Genomic DNA, 15,796 nt, shown 5'->3' on the forward strand with positions numbered 1-15,796 from the left:
CTATTTCAATCCCAAGCCATAGGTTTTCGGCAACACCGTTTCCCTTTAACTGCAAATGTCCCCTGCGGGACCATCACATGGCTCCACCTTTGCTCATCTGGAAGGAGAGCTGCCTTCCGGATCTTCCTCTACCTTCCCTGAGTTCTTGACTTGAGATAGCTTAAACCATTGTTCCCTCATCTGGGGGTAGAGCCGCCTTTCGGATCCTTCTCTACCTCCCGGAGTTCTTAACCTGAGATAGCTTAAACCATTGTTCCCTCATCTGGGGGTAGAGCCGCCTTTCGGATCCTTCTCTACCTCCCTGAGTTTTAGAACAATGATTTAGGTGGTGAGGTGTCCTCTGCGAACTTCCCCCGACCACCCTTTAACTTCTAATTTAGTTGGTCTTACTAGGTCAATATTGGTGTTTCACTCGAGGGAAAGGAGTTTTTTCTCCAACCCTCCTTTCCCATACTTAAGATTATTAACACCCCTGACTTTTCAGCTTCATCCTGCCTGAACTCACTCGAGGGTGAGAAGGACTTTTTCTGATGCCTCGACTTGTCCAGGGGTTACATCTCCTCCCCCCTTGGGTGTGTTGAGGGCTTTCAACTTGCCTCAATTTGCTCACGCAAAGAGGTCTTTTGATCTGCTCTTGCCTGCACTCGCTCAGGGCGAGGAGGGCTTTTACTCTTTTCTCGCCTACACTCGCTCGAAGCGAGGAGGTCTTTTTAAATCTCTTTCTCGCCTACACTCGCTCGAGGCGAGGATGTCTTTTTAAATCTTTTTCTCGCCTACACTCGCTCAAGGCGAGGAGGTCTTTTTAAATCTTTTCTCGCCTGGTGGCAGTCGGAAAATTTGATACTTGTGCCTCCGATCGCCGGTTGGCGATGAGGACTTAAAACTTGAACTTGCACCTCCGATCGCCGGGTGGCGATGAGGGTTTAACACTTCATGTTTCGAAAATTTTGTACTGGATGCATGCAATTTGGATTTACCATTGTTTAAAACTACGCAAGGGCCATAAAATCTCTCCCCACAAGCTTGAAAAACAAACAGCATGCAAACTTAATAACTGGGAAACTTCGATAAACTTCGAAACCTTCTTTATTGGGTGGCCTCATTAAAAACCCTCCTTAGGGAAAAAAGAGTGCCCCCTTGAAAAATTGTTTAAACTGATACATCTTAAATTGTTTGAGTTAATTGCTACTTACAATGCCTTAACTGTAGTAAAACTTGAGATGGGTGGCGTTCCAAGTGCGAGGAATCGCCCCTCCTTCCAGCGTCTCCAAGCGGTAGGCGTCGTTTCCGAGTGCTTCGGTTATTCTGAATGGTCCTGTCCACTTGGGTGACAATTTGTTTTCCATCTCGTACTGGTGGGCCTTCCTCATCACCAGGTCGCCATCCCTGAACTGCCTCGGCTTTATCTTGGAATTGTACTTACGCTCAACTCTTCTCTTTACTGCCTCGGCCTTCACCCGTGCTTCCTCCCTGACCTCTTCCAGCAAATCCAAGTTCATTCTCCTTTCTTCGTTCGAGTCTTCCGCCACGAAGTTCTGGAATCTCGGCGAGCTTTCCTGGATTTTGACTGGAATCATCGCATCACATCCATACACTAAACTAAACGGGGTTTCGTAGGTTCCCGATTGCTCAGTGGTATGATATGCCCACACTATGCGGGGAACTTCCTCAGCCCAAGACCCCTTGGCCTTTTCCAACCTCTTCTTCAATCCTCTCAGCAGAACCCGATTAGCGGACTCCACTTGCCCATTCGTTTGCGGGTGTTCCACGGAAGCAAACACCTGTTGTGTCCCGATGTCCTTGCACAGCTTCTTCAACAGGTGGCTTGCGAACTGAGTCCCGTTGTCCGATACTAGACGCTTGGGCACGCCAAAACGGCACACAATACTCTTCCACACGAAACTCTGGATTTTGTGCGCGGTGATCTGGGCTACTGGTTCTGCCTCAATCCATTTCGTGAAGTATTCGATCGCCACGACCAAATACTTCATTTGCCTGATCGCCAACGGGAAAGGTCACAGAATTTCGATTCCCCACGTGTGGAACGGCCAGGGGCTGTAGATTGACTTCAACTCTTCTGGGGGCGCCTTGTGCCAATCGGCATGCTGCTGGCATTGCTTGCAGCGCTGGGCATATCTCTTGCAATCTTCCCTCATCGTGGGCCAGTAATAGCCTGCACGGACAGTCCTTGTCGCCAGAGCTCGACCCCCAATGTGGCTCCCACAAATCCCTTCATGGAGCTCGGCCATAATTCTCGTGCACTTCTCTCCGTGTACACATACAAGAAGAGGGTGTGTAAATCCGAACCTGTACAGCTCGCCGTCAATGAGGGTAAACTTGCTGGAGCTCTTCTTTATCTTTCTAGCTTCCGTGGAGTCCATTGGAAGCGCGCCATCTGCCAAGTAGCGCTGGTATGGCGTTATCCACGTATCTGGCTCGTGGATAGCGCAAACTTGCATCGTTCTTACCTCTTTCGCTGGGTGCACCCTGACCCTCAGCGTCCTCAAGGTCTCCTGCGTTAGAGATCTATGGCCTCAAGGTCCTCTGTCTGCCCCCCTTGCCCGAACTGACAAGCTTGGCTAGAAAGTCAGCTCGGGCATTCTGCTCTCTTGGCATATGCACCACTTCAAACAAAACGAAAGATCTCCTTAGCTCTTGCACGTACTCCAGGTAGGCTTCCATCTGCGGATCTTTGGCTTGGAACTCGCCAGTTACCTGCCCAGTGACCAACAGCGAATCACTCTTGGCCATCAGCACCTTCGCCTCCATCTCCTTTGCCAACAGGATACCGGCGATCAAAGCCTCATACTCTGCTTGATTGTTGCTTGCTTTGAAAGCAAACCTCAGTGATTGCTCTATCAACACACCGTTGGGTCCCTCCAAAATAACCCCAGCCCCGCTGCCCAGCTGGTTAGACGACCCATCCACCGAGAGCACCCAACGAAAGTCATCCTTGGCGTTTTGCGCTGTTTCGGAAGACAGCTCGACCACGAAATCAGCGAAGATTTGCCCCTTGATCAGTCCCCGGGGCTCGTACTTGATGTCGAATTCCGACAGCTCCACCGCCCACTTCACCATTCTTCCAGCTACATCTGGTTTCTTCAAAACCTTTTGGATGGGTAAGTCGGTCATTACCAACACTGTAAAGCTTTGGAAGTAATGACGCAGTCTCCTCGCCGAAAATACAACCGCCAGCGCCGCCTTTTCCAAGGCCTGATACCTCACTTTTGGGCCTTGCAGCACCTTGCTAACAAAATAGATGGGTTTCTGGACCTGATCTTGATCCTGGACGAGCACCGCGCTTATTGCTCTCTCAGTTATGGCAAAGTACAGCCTGAGGGGCGTTGCTGCTTGAGGTTTGCATAGAACTGGCGGGCTCGCCAAGTATTCTTTGAGCTTTATGAAAGCTTCTTCACACTCCCTCGTCCAAACAAACCTGTTGTTCCTCTTCAAGCATTGGAAGTATGGGTGGCCCTTCTCTCCACTGGCAGATACAAATCGGGACAGAGCGGCCATCCGTCCCGTGAGCTGCTGCACTTCCTTCACGGTTGCGGGACTCCTCATCGCCAATATGGCGGCACATTTTTGGGGTTGGCCTTGATTCCCCTCTCCGACAAGAGAAATCCCAGAAATTTCCCCACCTCCACGCTGAAAACACACTTCTCAGGATTCAGTTTCAGCTTGTACCTGGCTATGGTAACGAACAACTCTTCCAAATCGGCGACGTGCTTGCTCTTTTCTAGGGACGTCACGACCATGTCGTCAACATATGCCTGCACATTCGTCCCGAGCATAGGTGCGAGCACCTTGTCCTTAGCCTTTGGTACGTGGCCCCTGCGTTCTTCAGCCCGAAGGGCATCACCTTGTAGCAATAGCATGACCTTTCCGTCATGAAAGCAGTCTTTTCCTCGTCCATGGGATGCATTTTGAGTAACTTGCACCCTGATGCACTGTCTACCATGGCGTCTATACTCGGCAAAGGATAAGAATCCTTTGGGCAGGCCTTATTCAGATCTGTGAAGTCAACACACATCCGCCATTTTCCGCTACTCTTCTTGACCAGAACGACATTGGCAAGCCATTCTGGATATTGGATCTCCCTGATGTGGCCTACTGCGAGGAGTTTCTGCGTTTCATCCTTGATCGCCTGCCTTTTTTCCTCGTTGAACTTTCTCCTTCTCTGGCGGATGGGCCTGACTTGGGGATCCATTGCCAAGCGATGGCACAAAAAATCGGGGTCGATTCCCGGCATGTCTAAAGCGGACCACGCAAATGCATCCAAGTGTCTACTTATCACCTTGGCGATTTGGTTTTGTGTCTCGCTGTCTAAGGCTTTCCCTAGTTTAAACGTCTTACCGTTAATCTTCTTCTCAAGCCATTCCTCCACTGGCTGAGGCTTCTTTTCGCTGGCGATCAGCGCCCTTGCAATACCTGCTTCCCTGGTGGTCTCCGAGCAGTTTCTCTCTCCCTCCACCCGGGCGGCGCTCTCGGACCTCGCCTCGATATCCTCTATTGGGACGTCGCCCTCGGCGGCCACCTCCAACGCCGTATCTAGCACTCGCGGGGTTTCCCGCGCAGGCTCCGCGCCAGGGGGAGGCGTTGTGGTTACGTGGCATACAGACCTCTTGTTCTTGAGGCTGTTTTCGTAACACTTCTTCGCCTCCTTTTGGTCAGAACAGATGGTGATGATCAAACCCTCCATAGACGGTAGTTTGACCTTCATGTGCCTTGTTGAAGGCACAGCTCCCGTCCTGTTGAGCGTTGGCCTTCCCAACAGTATGTTGTATGCCGACGGAGCGTTTACCACAAGATACCTGATCTTCTTTGTTCGTGAGGCCAAACCATCTGTGAAGGTCGTCCTTAACTCAATATACCCCCTTACCTCCACTTGATCGCCGGCGAAACCGTACAAGCAGCCCCCGTATGGCCTCAGTTGGTCGGGGGACAATTGTAACTTTTCAAAAGTCGGCCAAAACATTACATCTGCCGAGCTTCCTTGGTCGACCAGCACCCGGTGGACGGTCCTTCCCGCCGTGACAAGAGAGATCACAATAGGATCGTTGTCGTGAGGCACAACGTCCCTAAGGTCTCCTTTGGTGAATGTGATGTCCACATCGGGCGAGTGATCCTCGAAAACTTCCACCGACATCACCGACCTTGCGTACTTCTTGCGCTGCGATGCAGTACAACCTCCTCCCGAGAATCCACCAGCTATGTGTGGATCTCACCGTGAATGGGCACCTCGTGCTGTTGTCCTTCGTTGCCCGCCGGTTGGGAACTTGTTGATTGGCCCGCTTGCTTTTCCAGCAAGTAATCTTTCAGGAATCCACACTTGACCAACTCGGCGAGTTGGTATCCCAAAGCCAAACACGAGTTGATGGAGTGGCCAAAGCTCTTGTGGAACTCACACCACGCGTCCGGTTTTAGGCCCAAAACCTTTTTTGTTGTCTTCTCAGGCACCTTGAGTCTGGCAGCAATATTCGGGATGGCAATCAGATCAGCCAACCCCATCACGAACTCATACCTTGGTGGGCGATTAGTCTCTCTAGGCCGCCCCGGCCCCTTCCCCTTATTCTTCTTAATAAGGATGACACATCCTTTGGTCCCTCTTCCCCGCCGCTGCCTCCATTACTCTTTGCGGCTGGACCCTCGTCTGGGCGCGCAGCTTAGCTGGGGCCACGTTTCCCCTTTTCTCGGAGACTTCGCTTTCAGCGGTGATGTGAGGCACGGCACGTCGCCGGATTTCAGCAAACATGGCGGGGTGACTCCTGATAAGCGACTCACTAAAGGGTCCGGGCAACACACCATTCTTGAAGGCATGTACAAACATTTCCTCGTCTTTACCTGGCAAGCGGACTATCTGAGCTCCGAATCTGTTCAGGAAATCCTTCAGGGACTCCCCTTGGTACTGCCTCACGTCGAACAGGTCGTAAGACACCAATGGTGGTGACTTGGTTGTTATTACGCGTGGAGGACCTCACAGCATCGTGACCCCACTTGGGGGTATTTCCTCACGTGAGTCCTCCTTCCCGGGAGTGCATCTGCGCAAGGGGTGACTTTTCGGGTGCCAACTCATGCCCCCAAACCTCTAGTCACTCACTGTGAGAGCGTATCTACCTTCCTCTCGTACCCTGCACCTGGCTGCCCCCGGGTATGACCCTTCTAATGAGTCGTAACTATCCCAAGGGCTTCTCTGGGGCGACATAGGCACTTCACGAGTCAGATTGCTCTCCACTGGCGCTATTACTATGGCCTTGAAGCCACCTTTCTCTTCTCTTTATTGCTACCCCGGGTTATCAGGGTTTGAGGCCTTCCCATGGCGTCACTCCCTCCATGGTCTTTCCTACCCATGGGTATCGGGGAGCAACACTGTGATTGCCTAGCTCTTGTGTCATTTTACCTTGGCGACGCCTACCAAGCGACGCCTTATCTTGGCGACGCTTCCTCTTAGCGACGCCCCGCCTTGGCGATGTTTGCACTTGGCGTTGCCTCACCTAGGCGACGCCTTATGTTGACTTTGACCTCGACGTTGACTTTGACCTTGACTTTGTCAATGCCCGGCTACGGGACGGTACACAAGCCCCCCAGTCTTAAGCTGATGACTTGTCTTCAGCGAAAAGACTAAGGCCTCGCCTACGCCATCCACGTGGCACCTTGGTAACGTGTCATTTCCCAACTATTGACGCGACATTCTCTGAACCCTTGGGGTGCCCTTAATGGCTGATTGGACATCCTCTGAAGCGGGGAAAGTAACACCTTTTGGGGCCACGTTTAATCGCGTGCCACGTGGCTCATCATGCGGCCAGCCTCAAAAGTCTCTTGCCCTCCCCTTGAGCGCCTAATCCTTTGACATGCGGCTCAATCACACGGTCCTCGATTAGCGCCTCTTGGGTTGCAAATGTAACGTTTAAGTTACCCAAAACCCCGCGCTCAAAACCACTGTTTCATCCACTTTCTCTGCATTTCCGCACTGTTCATCTCCTTCAAGCTCTTTCTCTGCAATCTCTGCTCTTTCCTTCGTGCTTCCGTTCCTTCCCCACTTCGACACCCAAAGGTATGATCTTTCTACCTCCATGACTCTTCTTCTTCGTCACATTGCATTGCTGTGTATTGAACTGCCTGGGACTGTTTATGTTTCTGCATTTCTGCATTCTTTCGCTCCTCCGTTCCGTTACGCTCTCTTCTCCCCTTTCTTGGGTTTCTTCGCGTGGGTGGCATTTTCTAGGGTTTCTCTTCCACTTTCTGCCATGACATCGCTTGTTAAAACCCTTTTCCTTTCTTCTTTCTTCAGCTATTTATCCGCATCATGGTGCGCTCGAAAACGAAGTCCAGTTCTCCTCCAAAGACCAACTACAAGGCCTTCTATAAATGGGCCTCCGACGATCTCTTAAACGAATGCACCACCCTGACAACCTTTCAGGACCTGGAGAACCATCGGGGTGACCCTCATTTATACAATTTCAACGCTTTCTGTCGTACCCACGATGCCCATATCTTCGTTCGCCCCGGAAGACCAGGGGAACCTGTCTGTGTGGACGACAGGCCCAGGAGTGGGGCCCCTTTTTTCTTTATGTACCAAACTGTGTTCAAGCGTGTTGGTGTGCGCCTTCCATTTACACCCTTCGAGAGGGAACTCCTCACGGAGATCAATACGGCCCCCACCCAGCTACATCCCAATAATTGGGCCTTTGTTCGGGCCTTTCAAATTCTTTGCAGATACGTAGGCGTTCTTCCTTATGTGGACGCCTTTCTACATTTCTTCGAGGTGAAGAAACAAGGGAAAAGCCTCTGGGTGAGCTTTTCCGGGATCGCTGGCAGGATCCTCCTTTCCCTCTTCCAGAACTCGTACAAAGGCTGGAAAGGGAAATTCTTTAGGGTATGCTGCGCCAAACAGGACCCCACAGCCTTGGATGGCTTCCCACTATACTGGACAGAGCATCCCAAGCTACTCAAGCCCAAGGCCCTGCATGAGCTGTCCTCTGCTGATAGGGGGGTATGTGGGGCCTTGGCTGGCCTGGGGATCGTTTTTGACACGCTGAAGCTCATAGCGTGTGAATACAACGCCCACACCCTGTCCACTTATTTTGGTAGGGAGGCTCGTTTCTTGTTGCCCTTTTTTATCTGTGTTTTATTGCATCGTGCTTGCTTGTTGGCCTCCTCCACCTGTTTCCCTCGTTGCTAAGTGTTTATCTGTACTCTTTACATTTCATTTACCTGCGTGCCTTGTGGCTAACTGCATCGACAGTGGGATTGGCATTCTGTGATTTGCATGTTTAACTAACACCTTGTGTTTGGTCTGGTGTGGCTTTAACCTCTGTTCTTTGGTTTGTCTGGATTTAGGATCAGTGATGGATTCCTCTAAGAGGATGGTCTTGGCGAAAGCACTGAAGGCTGCTCGTGCTGCCAAGGCTGGCGCCTCCACCGCCCCCACTACCAATCCAAGCCTCCCGTTATCCTTGCCATCGCCAACACCAACCTCCACCGAAACTCCACTAGGCCCATGTTCACCACCTCCACATAGCCCCCAAACACTTCAAACACCCAATTCACCTCCACCCATCGTCGCGGTCCCACTGGCTGTGGCCTCATCACCTGCTCCAGCCCCCCTTGACAAAGGGAAAAGGGTGTTGGAGATTCTCTCCGATGACGAAGACTCTGACGGTGGGCTAGTCTTCAAGAGGAGAAAGGCTGCTAGGGTTCCCATCCCACCAGCAGCATCACCCCAGGGGGGGGATTCCTTCAGGGACAACCCCCCTAGTGCTATCTCTCCCCCTCCCACAATAGTCCAAGAGGAAAGAGGCGAAGGGGCCGAATCTGCTCCACCTCTACCACCAGCAAAGGTCTCTGCTGCTCCTGCCTCCGTCTCTGCCGCCCCCGATCTTATTGCCATACCTCCCCCCATCATGCATCTGATGAGGGGCTTCAACGGAGGATTGATGCCAGAAGGCTCCGACAGGAGGGAAGGAATGCCCTTCTACTTGGGAGCCTTCTTGGCCGTGGCCCTTGACTGGCGTGCCCAAGCTAGAAATGCTGCTTCGCACACACAAGCCCTCCAGGCCCTGAAAGAAGAAATGGCCGCTCTGAAGGAGGAGAAAGAAGCTTTGGGACGCCAAAATGTGGTCCATCAAGCTTCTCTGAAGTTGGCCTAAGAGGCCAAGGAGAAGACTGAAAGGCAGCTGGGCAAGGCGATGGAGTTTCAGGCCGACTTCTATGTCCGGGAAGTGTCTCTCCAGGTTCAAATAACAGATCTCCAGGACATGGCTGAGGCCTCCGAGGAGCTTCAGAAGGACTTGGAGGACCAATGCTACGAGCAGGCGGACAGACTGGAGTGGATGGAGGAGGAGATGGCTACCAAGGCCAAGGCATTGGACCTTCTCCAGGTTGACCATGACAAGCTGCAAACTGTGGTCAACCGGCTCCGAGTGGAGAAAGAGGCTCTGGAGAAGCAGGTGGCTTCCAGGAACTCTGCACTGGAGGAAGGCGAAGCCCCTTTCCCAGCCCGCAGAGCTCGAGTAAGTCGTGTCCTCTTTTCTCGGTTTATTTTCGAACCTGCACCAAGGGAGATAAATGTGTCAGAGATACCATGAGGCAAGACATGCACGTACAGAGAACACAACAAAGGCCGGAGTTTCTAGGGCAGTGACTCTTACATATGTACTTTTCGAGAGCCCCAGCGTTGAACTCCAGGCTGATGAAGGGTTTGGTTTTGAGGGCCCTCGTCTCTCTCACCCAGTACAGCGGAAACCCATCCAGAGCGTCGGGAACAAGGTCAGTACGGCAGATCTTGAAGAACCGGCCTTTCCACCCGGAGAACGAGCTTTGGAAGGGTGTGAAGAGAACTCTCCCGGGTACATTACTGAGAGTTACCCAGAGGTTGTGTCTCTGCCTCTTCACCTCAAAGAAGTGAAGAAAGAGGTCAACCGAGGGTGCACAACCCAGAAACCGGAAGAGAATGTCGAAGGCTTTGACAAAGGCCTAGCTGTTGGGGTATAACTGGGCCGGAGCAATGTTGATCTCCGACAGCAGTTCCTTCTCGAACCAGAAGAAGGGTAGGTGCACTCCGATGGTCTTGAACACCACCTGGTAAAAGTAAAAGAAAGGGACCCCTTCGTTTTCCTTATTACGATGTAAAGAAACGCTAAAAAGAGATAACGCGGTTCAGTAAGAAACGAACCCACCACCTTGGTGTTTAGACACCTCGAGGGGAGACGCGGGGGCGCCTCCCTCGGGCGTGGGCACCAAGGACAGAAAGGAAGTTCGGAGGAGTGGAGAGCCAGGTGCCTTGGTGCAGATACATGCCAGATAGGAGAAGCGCTATCCTTCAGGAAACCTTCTCCTTGGGCGTAAACGCCAAGTCCCTGGTCATCTTGGTGTTTAGACACACTGGGGACGAAACGACACTACTTTCAGCAGGCCTCTCCTCGGGCATGGGCACCAAGTGCAAGAGATAAGGACTGGTTGCCTTGGTGTTTAGACACACTGGGGACGAAATGACACTTCTTCTAGCAGGCCTCTCCTCGGGTGTGGGCACCAAGTGCAACTTTGTCTCAGTGTCTAGACACACTGAGGACGAAACGACCCTGCTTTCAGCAGGCCTCTCCTCGAGTGTGGGCACCAAGTACGAGTAAGTAGGCTTCGGCCAAGATAAGTCCTCCTTCGCCTTTGAGCGATGTCGAGGCCAATAACACCTTCGGGGGTAGGCGCTCAAGGCCACGAAGGTTAAGCGAAGATCAAGTTAAGAGATTGTTACGAGTTAAGAAAAGGAAGGATCCTACCCGCGATCCCGGAGAAGCTCACCCAAAAGCTTTTCCCCTGTTTCTTCACCTCGAAGAAGTGTAAGAAGAATTTGGAAGGCCCGAACGAATGCCCAGCTGTTGGGATGTAACTGGGGGCTGTGTTGATTTCTGTAAGAAGTTCCCTCTCGATGTGTTTAAATACCGTTTGATACAGGAAGAAGAAAGGATCCCCTTTCCTGGGTCTGTCATCCACGCAAACAGGTTCCCAGGCCTGCCGGGACGAACAGAAATATGCGCATCATGGGTGCGGCAGAAAGCATTAAAATTGTACAAGTGAGGATCACCGCGATGGTTCTCCAAGTCCGGAATGGTTGTCAGAGTGGTGCATTCGCTTAAAAGCTCGTCAGGGGCCCATGAATAGAAGGCTTTATAGTCGGTCTTGGGAGGAGAACCGAACCTTGATTTCGGGCGCACCATGATGCGGATAAATAACTGGAGAAAGAGGAAAGGAAAAGGGTTTTAAATGGGGACAAAACCCAGAAAGGAGGAGCGGAAGAACACAGAAATGCAGAAACATAAACAGTCCCAGGCAGTTCAATAGGCAGCGATGCAATGCAACGAAGAAGAAGAGTCATGGAGATGGAAAAATCATACCTTTGATGTCGAGGTGTGGAAGGAAGGAAAGCGCGAAGGAAAGAGCAGAAGTTGCAGAGAAAAGGCTCGAAGGCAATGAACAGTGCAGAAACGCAGAGAGAGAGAATGGATGACCAATCAGAAACGCGATTAAGCGTGGCCCCAAAAGGTGTTACCTTCCCCGCTTCAGAGGATGACCAATCAGCCATTAATTAAGGGCACCCCATGGAGGCATGGATGGATGGAGGGAGGGATGGATGGATGGAGGGAGGGATGGATGGAGGCATGGATGGATGAATGAATGGATGGATGAATGGATGGATGGATGAATGAATGGATGGATGGATGGATGAATGGATGGATGAATGATAGGGGGCAGAAACAAAACAAGGCTCGCTGAAGCAAACCAAAAGGAAAAGGAAACTTGCATTTTGGCCCGACATTAATTTTGAAAAATTCATTAAAAATAGGTAAAAAATGATTTTTGATCCAAATTTTTTCGTGGTAACTCCACTGAGGGTACATTTGACGTCGGAGTCCCGACACGTCGGAAAACAAGTACAGATCTCGAGTTGCAGAGGATTTTTTGCGGAAAACTTCAAACGGCCATAACTTTTGATGGGGAAGTCGGATGGAGACGCGTAAAAAAGGAAAGTTGTCGGAAACGGGGCAAGGAACGCAGCCGCCAATTCCCGGAGGGGATTGGCCGCACCAAAATTCCAAAAATCCATCGTTTACTATTTGTTTTTTATTTTTTTGTGCTTTTTTGGCATTTTTCAGGGTCTTCCGGGTCTCCGTTCCCGTACTTACACTTGTCAGAAAATTCTGAAATTTTGCATGACGTTTGCTAACATAAATTAGAAATTTTTGAAACCATTACTGTGTTATTTCATTCACAAATTTCTCAGATATCCACTTTTTCACCATTTCTAGTATCACTGTAGTCTCACGTGGTGATATGGATGGTCGAATTGTTACCCAAGCAGTGAGTGCGTGTGCAATACACTGCCCAGCCATCATAAGGACTTGGACAGTAGCCATCCAAGCCATGGGGGCTCGATACATCCACAGTAATACCAAAAATTGGGATGGATGGACCACCAACTTTCCAGATCTATAAAGGAACTGCTGCTTAAAAAATGTGGGATGAATGGTCTCGTCTTAATTTATAAAACTGGTTAAAAATATAAACTTTTGCTAATACAAAAACTTAATTAAAAAAGAAACTAAAAAATAGGCAAATGGCTGCACTCGAGCGCACGACACAAGGGTGGGTTGGGTGGTTAGTAAGCGGAAGCGGCGCTTGACCACTAAGCCGAAGAGTATAATGAGTTGCATCTGTGCAAATAACATCTAATATATTATTCAAAAGTACATATTATAAAAGAAAAATCGACCAACCCAACCAATCATACACTCACTCCCTTCCCTTCAGTGAAAAGGTCAATGATGAAAATTCCAAATAATTGTTTTCCACCTCTAGTATATGCTATGCTATAAATCCTTGAGGTAGACTGCCTACGATTAAAGTGATTTAATGCATAATATTCTTGGTCCGTGTTTCAAGACGGGCCGAATGGGGAGCCCACAGGCCGACGCCCGGAGCGCACACGTGCCGAAGCACGCCATGAGGCGCGCGCTGCCGTCCACAATCGCAGCGATGACGTCTCCACGAGCATATCAAGAGCCCGGGCTTGGGCCACCGCTGCAATCCGCGTCGGTCAATGTCCCGAGTCGATCGGCGGACCGGCTCACACCGTTCCACATCCGACCGGGACACATCGCCGGCCCCCATCCGCTTCCCTCCCGACAATTTCAAGCACTCTTTGACTCTCTTTTCAAAGTCCTTTTCATCTTTCCCTCGCGGTACTTGTTCGCTATCGGTCTCTCGCCAGTATTTAGCCTTGGACGGAATTGTCCCGCGTGTGCCGCCCTGCCCGTTGCTTGCTTGCTAGCTTGCTTGGACATGGCGGAACACGTGCGTGACTTCGGGGTCCTCCGAGACCTCCACCGCGTGGTGGAAGCCCGGACGGAAACACTCTTTGCAACCACACGAGGATGCCTTTCGTAGGTAGGCAGCACAGGGAACGTCGTCTCTCGCCCGGGGAACCCGGGTGCCAACGAGGGGGATGCGTGTCTGACCGTTCGATGCACGGGGCATGGAGCCAGCCGACAACAACATCCTCAACACAACTCACCACACCCTCGCCTCTTCGCAAGACACCACACCACCGGACGGTCCACCCCCCGCTCGCACTTGGCGAGTGAGCAAATGGAAACATCAGGTGACCCAGTGTCCGCATCGCTAGGTATGGAAAAGAACTTCCGCGTGTCCCGTGCGTGCAACAAACTTCTCTGCCCGTGCCCACCGAGTTCCAGCACGTTTCATCAGTGTTTCTAATCCCCGACACCGCCCGCGAGGATGGTGTTGATGGAGAAGCCACACGGATGAACCGACGCCTTCGCTTTCCTTAGAAGTGATAGTCGCACGCACCCTCAGTGGTGGTCGTGGTGGTCCCGAGTGGCGGTCTTGGTGTATCCGTGTGTTTGTGGATTTGCGTGGCACAAATCTTCCCCGATCGCACCGGGCCACAGTTCCAACCCGTCTCATCCGTGCTTCTTCTCCAGCACGACCACCGTGGCGGATCGCCAGGATGCTCGTGAGGGAGAAGCCACGCGGATGAGGCCGTGCCTTCCCTGTGGTGGCCGCGCGCTACTGGACCGAGAGTAATAAAGCCCTCATATCAACCACATGACCCTGGGCGTAACCAGCACAAATGTGAGCCCAAGCGGACGCTGACTGATGACATTACTTCCCCCCCGCCCGGCAGCAAGCCAGACATGATGGCCCCTTCCCCGCGAACGGTTGGAAGCCATACCCCCTTCGTGATGCTCACAAGTCTTCGAATAAGCCACCCAACGATTTGCGTGGCACAAATCTTCCCCGATCGCACCGGGCCACAGTTCCAACCCGTCTCATCCGTGCTTCTTCTCCAGCACGACCACCGTGGCGGATCGCCAGGATGCTCGTGAGGGAGAAGCCACGCGGATGAGGCCGTGCCTTCCCTGTGGTGGCCGCGCGCTACTGGACCGAGAGTAATAAAGCCCTCAATATCAACCACATGACCCTGGGCGTAACCAGCACAAATGTGAGCCCAAGCGGACGCTGACTGATGACATTACCCCCCCGGCCGGCAGCAAGCCAGACATGATGGCCCCTTCCCCGCGAACGGTTGGAAGCCATACCCCCTTCGTGATGCTCACAAGTCTAGAAATGAGCCACACAACGAAAATCCCACCAGCGTGCCACAAAAATCCACATAACAGATTCACATTTTTTCCCACCGGGTCAGTCGGCCGGAACCGACGGCGGCCACCACCGTGCCGCCGCCCACAACGGGTGACACCAACCCAAGTTGGTGGATCACCCATGTGTGGGCGTTTTGACTTGCCCCACCACAAAGCAAGCCAAAACAGGGGGGAATGAAGGGACCGCACCAGAATTTTCCATGGTGCAAGAGCTGGCTGCATTGAGGAACACCCCCCCCCTATAATAGCTAAATATGCAAAAGCCACTTTTGTACAAGTAGATACACTTTTTTTGAGTAGACATAAGTTCTGTTTTGGGACCTAGAGAACGAATTTTCACGAGATTTTTTGCAGGGATCCTCATAAAAATGGTACAACATTGCCTGCAAAAAATTAGAATTTTTCGACATGGGGAAGTATTTTTTTTATTTTTCCAAAGACCCGAAATGTGGAAAATCGGGAAAAATGGAAAAACGTATCTAGACACCGTATTTTTGCGTGATTTTTTCCAGTCCATCCCATAATAATATCAAGAAGGTGCCCACCAAGTTTCGTTAGGATTGGCCAAGGTTTCGAATTTTCATGAATTTTTTTCAAAACCCTCTATTTTCCAACATTTCAAAAATTCAAAACCACATCAAGATGGCTTGGTTTTGATACCAAACTTTCTAGACCTCATTCTGCATGCATTTGTGACACTTTCCAACCAACAAAACTCAAAAACCACCACTTTGAAAATTTCATGATTCTTGGCACACCACCAAGTCACAAAATCAAGCCAAAACACCAAAATCTTGGAACTTGGCTATGCACCAACCATGCCAAGATCAATTCCTTTTGATCCCAAACTTCTCCCACATCACTTTGAAGGCATTTGTGAGGATTGAGTCCAGCCACTTTTCCAAAACCATGATTTTCGTTTTTCACCAAAATCACCACCAAGTCACAAAATCAAGCCAAAAATCCAAAATCATGGAACTTGGCTATGCACCAACCATGCCAAGATCAATTCCTTTTGATCCCAAACTTCTCCCACATCACTTTGAAGGCATTTGTGAGGATTGAGTCCAGCCACTTTTCCAAAACCAACATTTTCGTTTTTCACCAAAATCACCACC

The sequence above is a fragment of the Phaseolus vulgaris genome, chromosome 1 (assembly GCF_051622355.1).
Source record: "Phaseolus vulgaris cultivar YP4 chromosome 1, ASM5162235v1, whole genome shotgun sequence".
In the NCBI taxonomy this organism is placed as follows: domain Eukaryota; kingdom Viridiplantae; phylum Streptophyta; class Magnoliopsida; order Fabales; family Fabaceae; genus Phaseolus; species Phaseolus vulgaris.